Raw genomic sequence first — 19013 nt, forward strand, 5'->3', positions numbered from 1 at the left:
CAGCAGAAGCTGTAGGATGAGGACAGAGTAGTAATACTTTAAAAAATAATTATGGTTTATTCTTTTCAAATCCAATTATTTTCCGGAAGAACAGCAAGTCGTTTTAGCGTAATGGCCGTGGAAGTCGATCACAAGACAAGCAGACCCTGCGTGACTCACAACGCTTGCACTAGCCCTGATGCTTTCTCTCTTCAGCGTTTAAATTTCTGCTTGCAAAATAGTTTACAGCAAGCTCTGCAATGCATAAATATTAAAACGTATCATCAGGTGATTCCCCGCACGTTCCTTTTTCCTTTCGCCCACGGTTGATTTTCACTCGCAGCAGGGCACAGCGTGCCAGGCAGCCAAACCCACACCATGTAGACCTGGGCGATTTGTCCCACGTTAACCCATCTAATGTGCCTCTGTGGGCATCACCCCCTGCGTGGTACCCGCTCTGACAGCTGATTAGTTTTGTTTTCAGGTAAGTTCTCTGACGCAGACCCACCAAAGCAGCTGCCTCTTTGTTGGTCCTTAAGCCGTGCAGAGAGACTGCCTCTTTGATGGGCTGACGCCTGTACGCTGTGCCAGAAGGTTGGGTGGAAGTAATTTAATGCACTTTCTTCTGCGTATTGCTGTATAGCCGGTATTTGCATGACCGTAAAGTTCAGTATCCAGGCCAAGTCACGCAGTTCCACGTGGGCACGAGATGCCTACCGAGGTAAATGTGCCCCGAGTGTTGCGAATCCCACTCCTCTTGCGTGGCTCCATCTCTGCTTTCTACCCTCTGGATGAAGAGGTAGTGCTGGGACGGCGAGTGCTGCTGGTGTTCGATATCAGTGTGTCGGAACACGTTGCCCATCATCTTATTGAAAGCACTGCATTATTCATCAGAGAGATTAAAAAAAATGGAGTAGCTATTGTTGGTCCCATTTAAACTCTCAGTTCCTGCGGCATTGAAAGGAGCGGTCATTACCTGTCTCCTCCTTCAGGGTAGATCCAATTTGCCAGGATGCATATTTCCCGGGAAGCTCCGTAGGGCTCCTTGGAGCCAGGATGATTTATTTATAGGAATGACCTTACTGCCACTTTGAAGATTTTTCTGCTGACATTTGTGTGCTGCACAGTATTTGCGGCAAGAAATTCTCTGCATTTCTAATTCCCCTTTCAATTTGCACAAAAAGTTTTTTTTGCAATCTGTTTTATGGCTTGTTAAACTCTGGAGTAAACCGTTGGCCAGAGTTACAGCTCGCATGCCTCTGTGCCTCACTCAGAGGGCTTGTTTGTTTTCCATGCCCGTGTTTTCACGTTCCCTCTCCGCATACGAAGCCCAGCTCTGCTGAGCCACTGCACCAAGCAGCATCGCTGTGTTTTCCTGCATCCCTGCAGCAGCTCCACAGCATCCCACAACCCCCAGAAAAACATAGAGGTCCTCTTCCTTTGTTCTGCTCCCCAGGTGTGTTTGAAGAAGTATTTTCACTAAGTAAACTGCAAACACCTCCTTGGACACCAAGCGTTACCCAAACCTGCGATGCCTGTTCAGGCTATGACCTCAGCAGGTCAATAAAGTGCAGTTGTGTGACCCAGGGGCTTGGCCACGCAAACCTCCGGGGATGTTCTTGACGAGCAGGAGTCTCTGCTTATCTGGGCAATGTGACCGTCCTTTTTTTGTGTCCTGTTTATAAACAGCCAGGCTGGGCTGACCCAGAAGGGTTTTGTTTGTACCCGTGGTGCGCCAGGCTGTGAAGGGCTTTAAATAGCTACTGACAATTATTTTGGGGATTTTGAACGGGGAAAGAGCTAGTAAATGTCTCTGGAAAAGGTCTGATTAATGCAGTGGGAGGGAGCAGGGAGCTGAGTGAGGGAGACATGGATGCAGCGGGATGCGTGGCTCCCCGTGCGCGTTGGGACATGCAATTAAATGACGTTTCTGGCCACTGCTGTGTATGTGATAGACACAAACTTCAGGCTGATTTTTCTGCTGAAGCCATTAAACTCCAGTTTGGGACCTCTGATGGTGAACCTCATCTCCCCTTTATGAGGGTAAGAACAGAGAGAGAAATAAATTACCCTAAAACTCATCACTGAGTTGCTGCTATGTCAGGGATTACTATTTGGCAGCCGATGCGCACCTCTCCCCCGCCAAGTGCTCCTTTTTGGGGGTCTTGGCAGTATTAAATGTCCCCAGGTGTCTGATAGACACGGCATGGCGCCTCTCTGAGACCCTGCCCTGACCCTCTCCCTATGGGCTGAGCCTCCCCAATGCCACGGGCAGCCACCCAAACAGTCCTTGCACCTTGCCTGCCCTTCACTGGGCCGATCAGACATCCATCCAGCCCACTGCTGCTTCAGCACAGAAACAGGGAAGAAAAATATTAAAATCCCTCCCAGAAGGACGGGAGAATCAAGTAGATGCACGGTTTCGAACTGCAGCTGCAGGGAAACACCGAGCACGAGGCAGGTGATGGTGGATCCCATCAGTTCTGTGCGGAAATAAATACTCCTGCACGGAATGGCCAACCTCTTAAAACGTGGCTGGCTTCATGCAGGGAAAAAGTTGATCTCTGCAGAGCATAAGCCTTAAAAATGTTCCAGAAAATACCTGTGTTTTATTTGTAGGAGTTTCTCAGCGGGACAGCTGATGGAGAGCAGTGCAGAAGGATGCTGGGGTGGTAGGAAGGCTTTGCTGATGAGTCTAGCAGGTAGCACGGGTGATGCTGACAGTCATTCAGGCTGCCGGACAGGAGAACATGGAGCTACAGCCTTCATCTGCTCGTAGGGAGTTTATTTGAGAGCCAGGTTATTTTCTAGCCTGGTTTCCCAAGGAAATCCCACTGCCTGCTGGTCGTTGGGCTCACTGCTTGCCTCAGGAGGCTTCTGGACAGGCTGCCCACTTCAGGTGGCTGATGGGCAGGGAAATTTCTTCCCTGAAAGGGTTATCAAGCATTGGAACAGGCTGCCTAGGGAAGTGGTTGAGTCACCATCCCTGGAGGTATTTGGAAGACGGGTAGATGTAGTGCTGAGGGACACAGTTTAGTGGTAACTTGGCAGTGTTAGGTTGAATTTGATGATCATAAAAGTCTGTTCCAACCATAATGATTCTATTCTATTGTCCTCCATCCTCCCCACTCTGTTCCTGCTGTTGGTGGCCTGAGCCATTTAATGCTGGGATAATCTGCTTTAAATTTACTGGTCCCCCTCGCCACCCTGGGATCATTTTGAATATGGGGCTGATGAATGCTTCATCCCATCCACAGGCTTCCCAATGAAAGAAGGATCTATCTCAAAAAGGTCCCTTTGAATTGTTTTCAGGTACTACATATCTTGCAGCAGAAGTTGGGATGGTCCATGATCAATACCCTCCAAGACATCTGAGTAAGAAACGACAGGGATGTTCAATTTAGACAAGGCAGATATTGGCAGCTGGGTGGAAACCTTCTGAAAATGAGGTGAGCTAAACAGCTGATGGCTTTTAAAGTGTAATAATGTTGAAAGGATTAATAAATCATGAAGAGATGGGTCCAAGTCTTGACCCTTCTCTTGGGTTAATTGTCTCCTGTGGAGACAGTACACAGGACATGGTGCTTTTCAGAGTTGTTCGAATGTTATTTTACTAGAGCAAAGGGAGAAAAACTACTGAGCTGCAGTTTGGACCAGGGGTGGGAGTTGTCTGACAAGCTAGAATCTGGAATCGCTGAAGTCTAGGGGAGAGCCATCCTTTTAAAGTATCAAAGTGATTGTGGTTCCAAGCTGGGACATCACGTGCCGTTGGGGAATGGAAATTCAGTCATGCAAAACAGCTAAACATAACAGCTGCTAAAAGAGAGACTGTTTTGTGGAAGAAAATAGGGAGGCTGGCCCTATAAAGTTGTTCTCTGCACATTCTGCATGAGGTTTTTGGAAATACCTATTTACAGAAAGCAAAGGTTAACCCCCTGGTTGGAAGAATCCCTAAAGCCCTACTCCGCTCCAGGTCTCCCCAGTGCCTCTGCGAGGTTAAGGGTTAAACCCTGAAACCCATCTCTTAGTCAAGTGTCTCAACTGCCCTTAAAATCAGGTAGATTGGATTTGGGAACCTGCCTTTAAGCTCCTCAGCAGAGGACAGCTTCCAGCCCATTTCTGAGAATTTCTGCTAAAGTACATGGCTTGGGAAACTATTACTGAAAATCTGAAAGAAAATCTTTTCCCCAGGTTGATCTACAGAAAGTATCAAAGCATTAATTGTGGCCTTGACTACACGTGTAACCGGCGGGGCAAGCAAGAGAAGATTATCTCTCATCTGACTTACCAGGGGTTGCGGTGACCTACCACGAGGTTTGTTTTAGCATCTGGCTTTTCACATGCTGTAATTCTTGCAAAGCCGTAACTGCACTTAAGAAAAGAGAAGCACAGAGGCACCCATCCACAAACGCAAACGTATCATGGAAACCCCCTCAGCAAGCCATGGTTCCCAGCTTCACGCAGAGCAGAAGTCTTTCTAAACTGTGCTCATTTATAGTCTTACGTGGGGTTTCCACAAGGTTCCCCACCTCTATACAGAAGAGAGGGGAATTTTCCTCCTAGTAACAAATATTCATCATTTTAGCTTCTGGGTCACCACAAACACTTAGCCAATATTTTAAAACAAATTTTGACTTTTCTGTGCCAGACCGCCATGTTTCTTCCCCTTGTGCTGACTTTTCATATCTACATATGATTCATTTAATATTTCCCAGAAGAGTCTAGGGAATTAGATTAACGAGGCAAATTAATAAACTATTGTAGCCGTGAGACCTCATACACTTTACTTACCAAGGTACAGTACATCATCCTTAACACAGAGGTCCAGAAAAAGTTGTTAATGAATACATTCTGCCATCCTCGGTGCTACGTGGCTACTGCCAAGCAGGATGCTACCTGCTGGAGCAGGGGCTCCAGGGATGCTGCAGGGATTTGGTGGCTGCTGCCTGCATGCCAAGGCAGTGGATGGCCATGGAGAGCTCTGCTACGGTTCAGGCATCGAGGTGCATCTGCTGCTCTGAATCCGTGCCAGGGAAATGCACCGTGGAGGTGGAGATTTTATCACAGACCATTGTAACTCAACAACAATAAAGCAATTAGAGTTTGGGCCATGATGGACTTTGCCTTTATGGGGACTAACAGCAAGGTTTGGTTCTGTTTTTGTTCTTTTGCAGTTTTATCCACCAGTCTCAAAATGACTTACCCTCCTACAGCCTTGGTAAAGGTGAGTTGGGGGCTATGCACCCTCCTCTGATGTTTGAGGTCTTTTCTATCATCAGGCAGATGTTTGCAGATGGACGTCAGAGGGTTACCCTACCGTAGTTTCCCTGCCAAGGTTGTTTTTGCACTTCAGCACCCAGAATTTGCAGAGGGGCACTCTCCCAACATCCCCAGTCCTTTGGTTGGGGTAAGGCAGAGTAGGATCGATGTGGTACAGCGAGCTCTGCCTTCAGGAGATGCGTCCACGCACCTTGGCGCAGCCACGGTGGGATGCTGCGTGCTCTGGACAAGCTCATGCCCTAAGATGGGGATGGAGACCGCGTATCTGGTATTGATCTTTGTTTAATATAATATATTAAGCAATTTAAACAGCGAGCACCTGGCAGTGCTCTTTGGCAGGCAGCCCACGCTCTTGGGAGCATCATTCCCATTTACTGCCCAGCCCCTGCCTCCCCTCGGCCAGCAGCTTCGGGGAGTGGGACAGAAGCTGAGAGGGACTGCGAGGGCAGCAGGGACCCTCCTGCTGAGCCCACTGCACCCACGCTGGTCTTCTCTGAGCAGCTGGGGGCTGGAAAATCCCTTTTTTTGTAGTAATACTGCCTTTTCTGGTGAGCTTTTTCCTCAGGGGTGGCTCTGGAGCAGAGGGGACACCAGGGAAGGCTGTATTCTGGCAGGCAGCTGCTTTTGCTGTCCAAGGCAAGGAACGCTAAGAGATAAGGGAAAGCACAGATCTAGATGAGATTTGGCTTTTACTACTGGCTTTCTTCCAAAGTGCACCTGCGAATAGTTTTAAAGATACACAGCTCTCTGAGTGCAGGGAGGTGAGACAGAGCGGGGGCTCCTGGTTGCCCCATTCAGGGTGGTCTCAGCAAACTTGAAGGCTCCCAACCACGATGGCGGTGATGCTGTCCTCCCGATTCACCCAGTTCTCTGCTGGCACGGGACGTGGAGGTCGGCACCTCAGAAACCTGGAGGTGGCAATGAAGTGATTGGCATTAATTGCTCATGTCAGTGCTGGGGGTGGAGGTGTCGGCCTTTTGCCAGGAGACACGGACCACCCACACCAGCACAGAGCTGGGAAGTGGTGGCCCTGGCTGTGGTATAGTCAGACCCTAAGGCTTCACCCGTCCAGGCTGGAGAGAGAGGTGTTTGTCTCACCAGGGAGAGTAATTTCTGAGCACCACCTCATCTGGGAAACCCACCTTAGTTAGGGAGAAGCCTAATTGATCCAAGCACCTAAGAGCATCCTGAAAAGGGAGCAGAATGGATCGTTGTTTGGGGCTCTGGCAGACTGGGGACTGAACGCCTTCCCAAGTTCCTTTACGAGCAGAATTTTCTACTTGTTTATGTCAATTTTGCCATGTGTAATCTGCTTGGCCCGCCTGGAGGAGCAGCAGGGCACTAATTAATTAATGATCACAGGAATGACTCACTTTCCTTGTGCCCTCCTGTGGCATCTTCTTTGTCACAGTAGGAAGCAGGAGCACAGATCCTGTTCCAGGCTGCTCCGGCCTGGCTCCTAGGTAAGGAGGCCATCAAAATAGGAATTTACAGTGACCGCGCAGTGTTTGCCACTTGCCCAGTGTCACCACAGAAGAGCAGCGTGGGTGTGAGCTGGCTCCACGCATAGCCATCCTTCACTCACTGCTCCTGAGGAAAGCCGGAAACGCTGAGATTTTAATAGCATTGGGATTAATTCTGTCTGCTTAAATGAAGAAGACAATAGCTCCGTAATTAGTGTGACTTCCTAAACAAAAACGGGGAAGCTGCTTGCCCTGCTACTCAGGGAAAGAGCTCCGCCTGGTCCGAGGACACCACTGCTCCCCCAAAATGCAGTCTTGCAGAAGGTCCATCGCTTGTACGAAGGCTGCGGTCTGCTCGGGGTGCGGGGCATCCCTACGGGTGGGAAATCTCGCAGGGGGTAAAATGCACCCCCCACCCACAAACTGTGGTAGAGCAAGAACACAGAGCTTACATCACGTTTAGGGTAAAATAAAATTCATCCGGTTCTGACCACCTGGTCCGGCACAGGAGAGAGCCGGGTTTGCCCCTGCAAGGAGTAGAGCGGAGAAAGGATGCTGGAGCGGAGAATCCAGGACCATCCCATGGAGGGGTAAATCGTATTTGTGGGTGGGCAACAAGCTATTTATTGTGGGCAGATTCTCTTCGCTCTGAGATCACCTCAGCTGCCAGTCATCAGACGTGGCTGAATTCTCCATCGCCCAGACAAGGCTTGGTCATATCCTCTTAGGACAGCTCGGAGTCTGTTATTACCACATATTACCGGATTGAGACAGGACGGCAGGGCTCGTCCTTACAGCTCTGCCTGCAGCTAGCAGGAGCGTGATGAATGCAGGATTCGGGAACCCTTGCTGCCATTAGAAATCCTGTAGGAAAAAATACTCCAAACCCAAACCCCACAACCACCAATGTCACTGGGCCAAAATAAAACATACATATATATATATATATATATAAATTTTTAATTTTTTTTTTAGCTGAAGGGGAAGATTTCCATGTAACTTGCACTGAAAAGCAGGCTGAGGAGTGGCTGACCGAGCCCCTCAGTGTTCTACCATACATTTCTTTTTCACGCTACGCTGTGCAAATGTGAGATTAAACATCGCGCAGCTTTCCTTGGCTCCCGGCCAGGCAAAGGTTAGAAAATAATTCCTTTTTTATAGACATCTTTATCCACCTAGCATGTATCAGTTTAGCCAAGAACGATGTGAGCACTGCGGAGAAACTGATGCCCCATAAAAGAAAAAAAACCCCACAAGGTACTCCTTTATTTTACTAAGGATATCGCTGAGAAACTTCAGATGAACAAGACCCAGATAATGCGATATGGATCTCGGCAAACAGAGTGAGGTGAAAGCTAAACTGGATATTTATTTTCCTCCCGCTTATGTTTGTGATCTGTAGCTCGGAACGGAGGTTCAGTTCCCTATTTGTTTAATGGGAGATGATAGAACATTTCAGGATACAGAAGCCTATGTTCTGCCAATTCATACTATAAACAGGCGAAATATTTCCTGGGGTTGATTTGTAAAGAACAGCTGTTCTTTGAGATGATGTAGGTATCTTTCCCTCAAACTAATTTGATCAGGACTTAGGAAAAAAAAAAAAACAAACCAAACCACAAAATAAATACTCAACAATTCAAGCAGATACTGCAGCTGGCGGGTGAGGAAGGCCTGAGTTATGAAAATGGGGAAATTGCTACTCCACAGGAAGATGGGAGCTAAATATTTCCTCTGGTGTGGGAAGCGTTGTCACGGCAATGGAGAAAAACAGAGCACCCAAGGAAATGGGTACCACGAGGCAGGGTAATTAGTGACTGGCGGAGCCAAATCATTTTCCTGTGTGTTTGGTACTAACTCTTAAGGACAATTGCATATGAACAGGACTCACCTTTTAAAAATATTCTATATAAGGAGAGGGAGAAAATATGCCTAAATATCAAAATGTCTGTCTTTAACATTCGTTTACCATTTTTTTTCTTCATCTCCTCTTAGTCACCATTTTTGTGGCTGAATGCTTTAATTTGCCACCGAATGCAGTTCAGTTTTTCATCCATACCAGGTGGCCTCCATCGCCTTTTCGGTTTTAAAACTATATGGTGTTTTTGAGACCCTTTATTTCAAAACAGCATTTAAAGTGAAGGTGGTTGCGTTACATGTAACCCCCGAGATGGCTGGCTGGAGAGCTGCATAAATTACAGCCTCTCCTACCAACCACTTAATGTAAGTTAGATGGAAAAAAATAGCATGCAGATGATGATGATGAAAGGCATTTTTCAAAACTCAAAGTCTCTACGCTAATAGTAAAAAAATTTCTTGTCTCTGCTGGGGGTGACCTTCTAAAAACCAGCTTGCATGTGTCTCTCAAAACATCAGGACTAAATTAGGTCTTCGTAATGTGACTGTAGTCTGAACTAGACTGTTCGTATTCCCCTGAGGGGTCAGTGTGCCCAGGACATAACTTGTTTAGCCTAGTTTAGATGCGGTGACATGCACAGAGACATTTGCAAGCACGGTGAGCCGCGTATGTTGCTTTCTCCTTGCATCTAGAAGACAGGACATCTCAGAACAGCTCGTGGGTAAGCGGCTGTTGAAGAGACGGCCGCTAGATGATAAGCAAAATACTTCCTTTTAGATGGGAAATATTGCTTGCTAGACAGTTTCCAAAAAATGCAGATGTTGTGGTAAATGGCAGTATGTTGAAACCAGACTGTTTTGCACGAGCTGATGAGTTTCAGCACATTTCTGAGCTACACTAATGAGCGCTCCAGTCAACTCCCTGCCAGTGTGCCAGGAGGACCAGGAGGCAGCCTGGACCTGACGGAGTCCATCTCCGAGGAACCCCGTGTTGTGACGAGGTGTCCCCATCACTTCAGAGTCCATCTCTGGACCGGCCACGCTGAGCTCCTGGGCTTGGGCACTGGAGACCTTAAGAGATCACAGAGAGCTTTGGAGAGCAAGTCCCAGAATTCCTGGATAAATTACAAAAGCTGTGATCGTTTCTTTTTTTTGCTTTAGATAACTTTGTTCTCTTTTTGTTGGCAAGTTTTTGATATTTTTTCTTACGTAGAATTAAGTATTTGAGAACTTTGAAAATTCAAGCAGAAAAGAAATAATGGCCTTTAACCAGTTCTAGTTATAAACTTGTATGATAAATATAAATTATTATTTTTGTCATGGCCCCTCCAGTATTAGACTAGAAGGAAAAGAAGCCAAAGCTTTTCTTGGTGCTCTAAGTTAATGGCTTGTGTTTCTAACCTTAGAGTCTCTTCTATTTCATGCAGCCTCAGCAAACTTGGGGCTTCATGATCTCTAGTCACATTATCTCTCAATGAAGAAAGCTAAATCAAACTTCATATAGGCGTACAACACTGAAAAGAGACGGAGTGTATATGTTTTGGAGACAACTAGTGCAAATTTAGACTACATATTAGAAAAAAAAATACTCAGTGTCAGACAGATCCTGGAACAGGGCTCAGAGAAGGTTTGGGATCTCCATCCTTGGAGGGATTCAGACTCAACTGTACAAGGCCCTGAGCAACATGACCTGACTTTCAAGCTGGATCAAATTTTAAAGTTGTCCATGCTTTGAGCAGAGGATGAAGCAGAAAACCTCTGGAAGTCCCTTTCTACCAAATCATTCTATGATTCCATGACATTATCTGGTACACGTTTAACACCAAAGCTGTGTAAAACTGTAGATGATACCTGCAAGTACAAAGAAATTCTTGTAGCCAGAGCTACGGCACAGTCATCTCTGGGATGGACTCCTGCAGCCATGCAGTCCAAATCCAATGACTGATGGTACTGAAAGAAAAGGAATATGGAGGTATTCTGCTATATGAGAAAATTAGCTAAACATAGTGTGTCTACCCAAAATGTAACCTAGAATGTAGACGGTAATATCTCTTATTTCTCCTGGCATGTTTTAGGAAGACCGTGCTTGCTACTAGATGTAAGGACCTCAGCCGGAATGATGTCTTGGTGAGAGCAAATCTACTCCTTTTTCTGTACTAAGCTGGGATATCGGCCCAGCTCTGGCACAAAAATAAATGTCTTCTGCATTGTGGAACCGGCAGTCAAAAACATTGGGGAAAAACCCAATTTGTCATTTGCAAAAAAAATCTGAACTTTATTTTTAAATAAAGAGTTTTAAGAACTAATATTTGTGGTTCTTTTTTTTCTTCACTTCTAGTTTCTGAACCTTCAGATTGCACTGGGGTTATATTTAGTCCATATTTTATGCTTTTCTTCACTGCCTTGAGGATTAGAAATCTACTTTGAAAATAAAACCTCAGAGTCTAACTTAATCACTTGACTCTAGAGGCAGGAGGTCTAGGACAGAAAGCAAATATTCCAAGAAAAACATTAAAATACTGAGAGCTGACAGAACTGTGATTTAACAGTGTTTAACCGAGAAGATCTAAGAGGATCATACGCCGGGGCAGTCAACAGCTCTAAAGGGAAGTCAAAGTCCAAGGGAGTTTTCTCAAGGGGTTATCAAACTTAAATAAGATGAAGCTATTTTGATTTTGAGCAACAAGCCAGTGAGACCTTATTTGGAATATTCTCTGATGTGAGAGGAAGGCAGGCAAGAAATGAATACCGTTCAGCTTCAGAGATGTGTGCTCTGTGGGAAGAGCAGCCCCACTTGACCCCTTCACTCAGTGCCTGAGAACAACGTAAAACCTCTTGAAGACTAAGCTCTCCAGGCAAGAAGTATACTCGGAATAAGAGAGTGGCAAATTTAAGGCCAGGATGGCATGATAATGGAAACAGCACCAAAATGAAATGCCAGAATTTCTGTTTCTTCCACGGAGTGGTAGGAAAGCACCAATCCAAACAGATTTTTGCTCCATTTTGAGAAACAGGCTTCCAATTTGATGCAAGTAATCAGCCCATCTGAACAGCCGCCTTCTGCTTCTGACATGGGTAGCCTGGATTCTATCTATATCAGTTGTGTAATGAGTATTGCTAATGTACTCAATTTAATGTGATTTTTTTCTATACTGATCAAATATGGCGTGTGGGCAAAGGTCCAAATCTGAACCTTCTCACTGGGCCTTGGGTGCGTGCCCAGGCCCCTTGACTGTAGCAGTTGACTTGACAGAGAGATGCATGGTGGGAACTCTTGGGAAAGGGGGCTGCCTGAAAACCCTGGTGTTGCGAGAAGAGCAGTGCAATGGCCAAGAAGAGAAGCGTGTAAATCCCCCCGGTCAAGGATTTCAATGTTTGTAAAGGTTCAATCTCCAGCAGAGATTTGTGAGACTGAGCAGCTTCACCAATTTCCAATTATTTCAGCGGGAGCTCAACATTTTGCATAATTTTGTAAAATTGGTTTTATTGATTAACCTGAATTGCATTGGGCAAATGTAAGTCAATGGCTCGTCCTCTCTGCTTCTGTTTTGCTTGGCCAGTAATGAGGTGTACAGACAAATAATTATACATGGATCTGGCTGGCTTATGACATCAATAGTCAAGACAGGAGTTTGCTCCTCAGTTAAATATACTTCTGAATTCTCTAATGCTCAGTCCTTACTCTGACCTCCACGGAAGATCTAACTTGCTGTAATAATTAAGCAATTTCAGCTGTATACAATCCCAATATATACTCTAAATTGTCCTTTTGTGTTAAAGCTCTGTAAATTTAAAACTGTCCCTGGACATGGGCAGTTCCAGAGCTGTTTATCTTATGGAAGTGGAGGCTGTTGAAGCTTAAACTTTTTTGAAAGAGCTTAGGCAAGGCAAATTCGCCTACAGTTGTGACTTGTGGTTGGAATACTGAAGCAACACATCCACAAAATCTGTATTTCTCAGGGTGGGAAGGATTATTTGGGAGACGACAAACATATTTTTTATATAAAAGCAGAAACGTGTGCTACAACAAGACTATTTATAACGCTGCTTACCTCCTAGATATCCACGTAAGAGCTATCAATGGGAGAGAGTACTGACAACAAGCTAATGAGCTCCTGCTGCTCGATAAATGTCTCAGCTTTGCTTCAGCATTTCTTTGTGCAGTGGGAGGCAGACAGTGATCCTAGACAATGTTCTAGTGCAATTATTTCATTCTGTTTCTACCTATCATTTCAGCGTAACGTACAAGGAGGGGAGGCACAGCAGCTTCTGCGATGCCTGATACAAGTAAACAATAGTTGCTCAATGTATAATTACTAAATTCTTTTATTTTAAAGTTAGGAATAAAAGCAATCAAAGAACTGTCCTTCCAGGAAAGTGATCTGGTTAGAAAATGATTTATTTTTCTGTTTCTCTGATTTGTTTTCCCCTGGTTGTATCTGTAAACAAGGCACAGCATTATGAGGTATCTGCTAAATGGCTTTCTGTAAGATTAAAAGCAGGAATAAGACTGAAAGCTACTTTTTATCCCATTGTTGAAGCTGCCTATTTGGGATGAGAAATGCTGGGAGAAGGTACAGGGTTTTTTGCAGAACATATCTCTAAAATAAGGCAACGGTATTAAAGTAATAAGAATTTACTTATTACTAATTCAGGCTAGGCCTGAATTAAAACAAAAATCTGTCCAAATTCAAGACTTTCCAGAAAATCATCGTTTCCACATTTTAATTCCAGACTTGTGTGTTCCTTAGCTTCATCAGTTACCATCCTTATAAGGTCTCCACTAATAGCATTAAACTATCCCTGGTGTCACTGATATTTTTTCACTATCTTGCCAAACTGGTAGTGTGGCAACGGGCACCGCTCCGTTAGCTCCGCTCCCGTGAAGCCCCACTCTTACCTGTTTTGTTTTCTGGTTTTTATGTGAACCGTATATGTTTAATCCTAGATTTGCTCATAAAAAAAGGCTGTCTCAATGAATAGGTAAGGGGAAGGCTTCTCAGACACGCAATGAACATATCCAGAATCCTTAAGCAGGTGGATTATGTCAACTCAAAGACAGATTTTGCTTCCTCTGGCTCATCAAATAATCTGATTAGCTGGCACTGATTATGCTCAGCATGATGTACTCTGTTCTGCAAACTGAACACAGAACGTCCCTTCTCTGTTGCCTCGCATGCTCCTGGATAGCCTTTTACAATAAATTCCCTTTCCCCAACCGCTAATGGCTGCAAACTGTGGCTTGGATTGGGGGCATATTAATGCCACCTTTGGCTTGCCGCATGGGAAAATCGGTGTGCTCACATAAAGCAGAAAAATGCATGAGTTCTTGTTTCTCAGCTTCACAGCCAAACCTACGGCCACTGAGTTTAGCACCTATGACTTTTGTACGGTGCTTGGGGAGGGGTGATGCTGCTGGTGGGGCTCGCAAAGGCCTGTCCTCGGAGGAGGGAGGTACCCAACATAGGCATCAAAACCAGGGATCGTATAAGGTGGTATTTTTATCTAGCCTCAGTTAGCAGTGTCGGAGAATTCACGATTCACCCCACAATTCTTTTTCTGCTGGTAGAAGCATTTTGTGGGGGTCGCGGCGTTTGGTAGTGGTTAAATGTGCCATTGTTGAGGATTAGAGAGATGCTGGCCATTGCACAGAGGAATCCCTCCTCTTGTGGCCTGACATTTCTATACAGCAATTAGTTTATGGATTTTAGTCCATTTTTCTCATGGATTTTTGTCTCAAGTCCTCACAAATGTCTTACATTCCCCTAAAGGGACCCGGGCTGCTGCTTCCTTTTATAGTTGCATTGTTACTTGTCATTGCCCTCCCTCACAACTTTCTTTAAGAGCGCATTTAAACAGCATTTTGCGTTTTCATGTTTTATTTTTCTTTTCCCTTTGTTTTTAATATGCTGTTTCACATTCCCCTTCATTCTCTCCCTTGTTTTTTCCTCTCCTCTCCTCTTTGTCCTCCCCCTGCATTCTTTCGCTGTGACAAACCTGCTGATGCATGCTTAGAGCAGCAGCAGCAGCCACGCTGTGCTCACCATCTGGGACGGGCAGATCCTGCAGCCTCCTGGAGGCTCCAGGACCACGAGCACACTGGACCACAGCCATCCCACCGCCTCCCAGTTTCCCATTCTCCTCCGTGTGTGCTGTTTTTCTGCTGGCCATCCAGTACAGACTCCTTCACCGACTGAGCATTTGCCTAACCGAGGAAAGTTCCTAAGATTCCCCCCCGATCATGTGGCTCAAACCCTTCAGATGGAAAGACCCACCACGATGGATTTACTTCTTTACCCTCTTTCTCTGCTCCCTGTGGAACCAGAGAGAAAGCAAGAAAAATATGGTGCACGTTGAAGCTTCCAATCCAGGTGCTCTCTACTTTTAACCTTTTTGCTATTGAAATACATTTCTAAGTGATTGAGGAGATAACAGTACGTACTTTTGTCATAGACATTTGACATAGAGCTAGTTTTTCCTAGCTCTACTAGTTTAGTCTCTCTCTTTCCTAGCTGTTTTGTCCCTAAAACAATCACACACACCTCCACCACCTCTGCTGGGCACCTCTGTGGTGCGAGGTGCCCATCGCTGGCCCCACAGCGAGCCACGGTGCTTGTGCTGGTTTGGGCGACACAGGACTAATTTCTCTTCTAATGCTTGGGAAAACTGCACTTTTAGAAGATTCTAGTGTCTGAATTTGTGAAAATATTTACTTCATAGCCAGCTATGGGATGGGGGTTTCAAGGTCCCGGTGTTTTTGAGCCTTGCCAGATGCAGGGATGAGAAGCAGCGAGACCCGGGCACTTGACCCAAGCTGCCAACAGGATTATTTCATACCATGAATGTCACATTCAATATACATTAGAAAGTTTACTGAGGAGTCTTGTCTCTTCTATGATGGCTGCCATCCTGAGCACTCCTTGCCCCGGTGCCGGAGCCCTGAGCCCTTCCCTTCCTCCCGAAGCCGCAGTGCTCGCAGTGTCCCACACTGGCTGTCCCCTGCTGGGAGTGCACGGCTTTCTGTGATAGAATGGGCTGAGTATAGTCCTTGTGTATTCTATATTGGTATCGGGATCAATACTGGTTCTTTAGTATTATTAATGTTAATTATTTTGTCTTATATATTAAATCTGTTTCTATTTCAGCCCTCCGGTTTCCTTGTTTTTTCCCAGTTCCCCTTCCTGGGTGGGGAGGGGTCATCGGGTGAGAGAATAATTGTCTAAACGACAATAAATTGCTGTGGGTTTCTCAAACCATGATGGGCAGCCCCACAGCTGAAGGAGAGGAGGAAGGTGTGGGTGAATGTTTTGCCGTGCGACATAAGCTGCTTCTACCTCTGACTGCCCTCTGGGAGAAGGTGGCTCCCTCTTCCCAGGGTACAGACAGCTAGGCAGAAAGGACCACTTTCCTCTTCTTTCCCTGTCACTTGTGCCAATGTGTTGGGTGGCTCAGGGTGTGGGATAAACTCTCACTTTTCTTGTAGTAAAAAAGACAAAACAGGAGTCTGGAGAAGAGGAGGCTCTGGGGAGACCTTATAATGGCCTTCCAGAACATGATGGGGGCCTACAGGATGGATGGGGAGAGACTCTTTATGAGGGAGTGGAGCGATAGGACGAGGGGGAACGGTTTTGAACTGAAAGAGGGGAGATTTAGATTAGATATTAGGAAGATACTCTTTACTGTGAGGGTGGTGCGACACTGGCCCAGGTTGCCCAGAGCAGCTGTGGCTGCCCCATCCCTGGAGGGGTTCAAGGCCAGGTTGGACAGGGCTTGGAGCAACCTGGTCTGGTGAGAGGTGTCCCTGCCCAGGGCAGGGGATTGGAATGAGATGGTCTTTAAGGTCCCTTCCAACCTAAACCATTCTATGCTTCTATGACCCTGCCTTCCTTCCCTGCCCAGAGCTCAGCTGCAAATAATTGAAGCTCGTTTACACATCTCAGGGTGGCAGCCTGGAACAACCTCCAGCAGCTGCGGCAGGGAAGAATGGATTCGGTCAGGACATTGTGCCTTCTCTGACTTCATCCCCGTCTGGATAAGGGGAATAGAGATCTAGCTATAGTTGAGTATTTTTATATTTCAAACTAAAATGGGAAAAAGAGCCACAAGTATGAGATGTACTGGGTGTGAAGGCTGAGGCTGACTCAGAGAGAGGATGGTAACGAATCAGTCAACCATTTAAAATACCGTGTTCTCAATAGCTTCAAAAACTCAGCTTTCTTTGGATTATTGGGCATTTCTATTCCTCACCCTTTATTGAAGTGTTTCAGTTAAGCTGCACATTTTCCTTGGTCACAAAAAGCCTGAAAATAGTGAATAAAGCAACGGCAAGAGCAGGATTCGAGGAGCCGGTGTGAGCAGGGAGTTCTGAGTATTCAAAGTTCAGCTGGTGAGAAATAACCATCTGGTGAGCACGTACGTCTCTGCTCCTGGGTAAGCCGAGGATGAATCGCCTAATGGGAGCCAGCGCTCTGCCTGAGAGCGAGTAGTTACCAGGGTAAAGAGAATTACCTAAGAGCAAGATCTGCACTTACACATCACTAACGAGATGTAATCTTTGCATTCGGGCTGTGGCAATTCTGCTGCAGCACAAAAACACTCCACGCCAGCGTAAAATAATGTGGTATTTGTCTTTTTGCTCACCTGAAGCACAGTTTTGCTTCCCCGAGTCCCCCAGCTATTCTACGCAACATCTAGAAATGCGCTACTGTGAAATGTTTCGACGCTTTCTTTCTAATTATAGCTTTTGGTATCATTCGCTCAGTTCTAAGCAGGGTGAATCAGAACAGAAACGTCAGGGAGGGCTGAGGGAAGAAATCTTTTACTAACTAAATTTAGTAAATTTAGTAATTTACTAAAAAATTACTTTCCTAACAGTGAGTACCAGGACAACAGAGCCAGGGTGGCTTGTAAGGCAGGGTGGTGCAAAGCGCTCTTCTTTAATAGGAGAGAGCGGCAATTTGCAATTCTGGGTGATTCTGAAAAACATCCTAACTTTATAAATTCGTTGCAGGAAAGGAAGGGAACTTCCCAGCCATCTGCCTTGCTGGCTGCCAGCAAGGCTGGCACCTTGGAGGCACAAAGGCTTCCTGCCTCCGGAGTGCCGGGGGTGCAGCTTTAGGCTGAGAAGGGGCAGGAACCAGGTGGGTTTCTTAGCCGGGTTCCACCGATATTTCTGTGAAATTTCCAAAACTTGTGTGTGCCGTTCAGATTTCATCAAATCTGCGAGCTCTCACAAAATTTACTATCGGTTCTTTCCTGAGCAGCTCTTTCTTGTTCTAGAGGAACTGGAAGGAAAGAAAGGAGATTGGAGAGACCCATGGCTGAGGAAGGCAGGGAGAAAGCAGTGGGTGTTAGAGGAACAGGGAATTAAGATGAAGTTTTGAGAAGTGGGGAAAAAAAGAAAGCTGGAAGACATATATGTGCAAATTACATTTTTAGATGTGGATGAAGGTACCCAGTTTTGCTATGGGTTTATTCTGAGTTACAGAGGGCAGTTGCACACCCAGTTAGTGGAGGCACATCATCTCCCAGGCAGGAGTGAATTCAGCTCCGCAATGCAAAGTTCCCAAAATAACATATTAAGCTGTCAAACGAGTATGACTGTTCCAAATTCCTTACTAGCAAGTTAAAATTTGTCCTTAAACTGGTGGAATAAAATTAAAATTTGTGGTGGAATATAGGAAATTAGTACTTGCATACAACTTCTGCTGCCTCTCACAAAAATAGAGTTATCTTTCTGACATTTAGAAAAGAAAAAGATGATCAAATACCAAATCTATGGAGAACTGGGTTATCAAGTCATGTAGATTTTGATTTCTCTCCAAATTGGAAGTCTGAAAGCTATTACTGGATAAAATACACATGTAAATATCAATGTTCTAAACCACTTGAAAGGTCATTCCTATTGTATTTTATTGTTTAAGTCTAGAACAAACGGCAAACTCCTGCAAGGTAAACCTGGAGGGAGATGCCAGCCGTTTTTTGAGATGAAGCCAAAGCCATGGCCTTCGGAATGATGTCGCCAACATCAAAAACATACGGTAATTCAGAGATGCGGCCAGGATTCGCTCTTGAAACTAACAGCTCTGGCAAATTCAATGTTAACACATGCGTTCGCCTTCATCTACTTGTACAGGTACCTCTTTCATTACTTGGAAGCGCTTCTGTTGTGCAGAACAACTATGCAGATATGAAAACCTAAACTTGCCTCTAAAATTCTTCGAAAATCTTTTTTTTTTCAGTTGGTCATATTTTTTTCTGACCTGTGCAACAGAAGTCTTTGAAATGAGAGGAGTCTAGCTTCCTTAAAGCTCTTTGCTGTGTTGTGAAAGTACACTACAGGCTCCCAATGTGCTGCAGTACACTGTATTTTGTTTAAAATATGCTTCCATGATCACCAAATGCTTTTCTGACAGGTTTAGGAAATATTCTGGA

This window comes from Rissa tridactyla, chromosome 6 (genome assembly GCF_028500815.1).
Source record: "Rissa tridactyla isolate bRisTri1 chromosome 6, bRisTri1.patW.cur.20221130, whole genome shotgun sequence".
In the NCBI taxonomy this organism is placed as follows: Eukaryota; Metazoa; Chordata; class Aves; order Charadriiformes; family Laridae; genus Rissa; species Rissa tridactyla.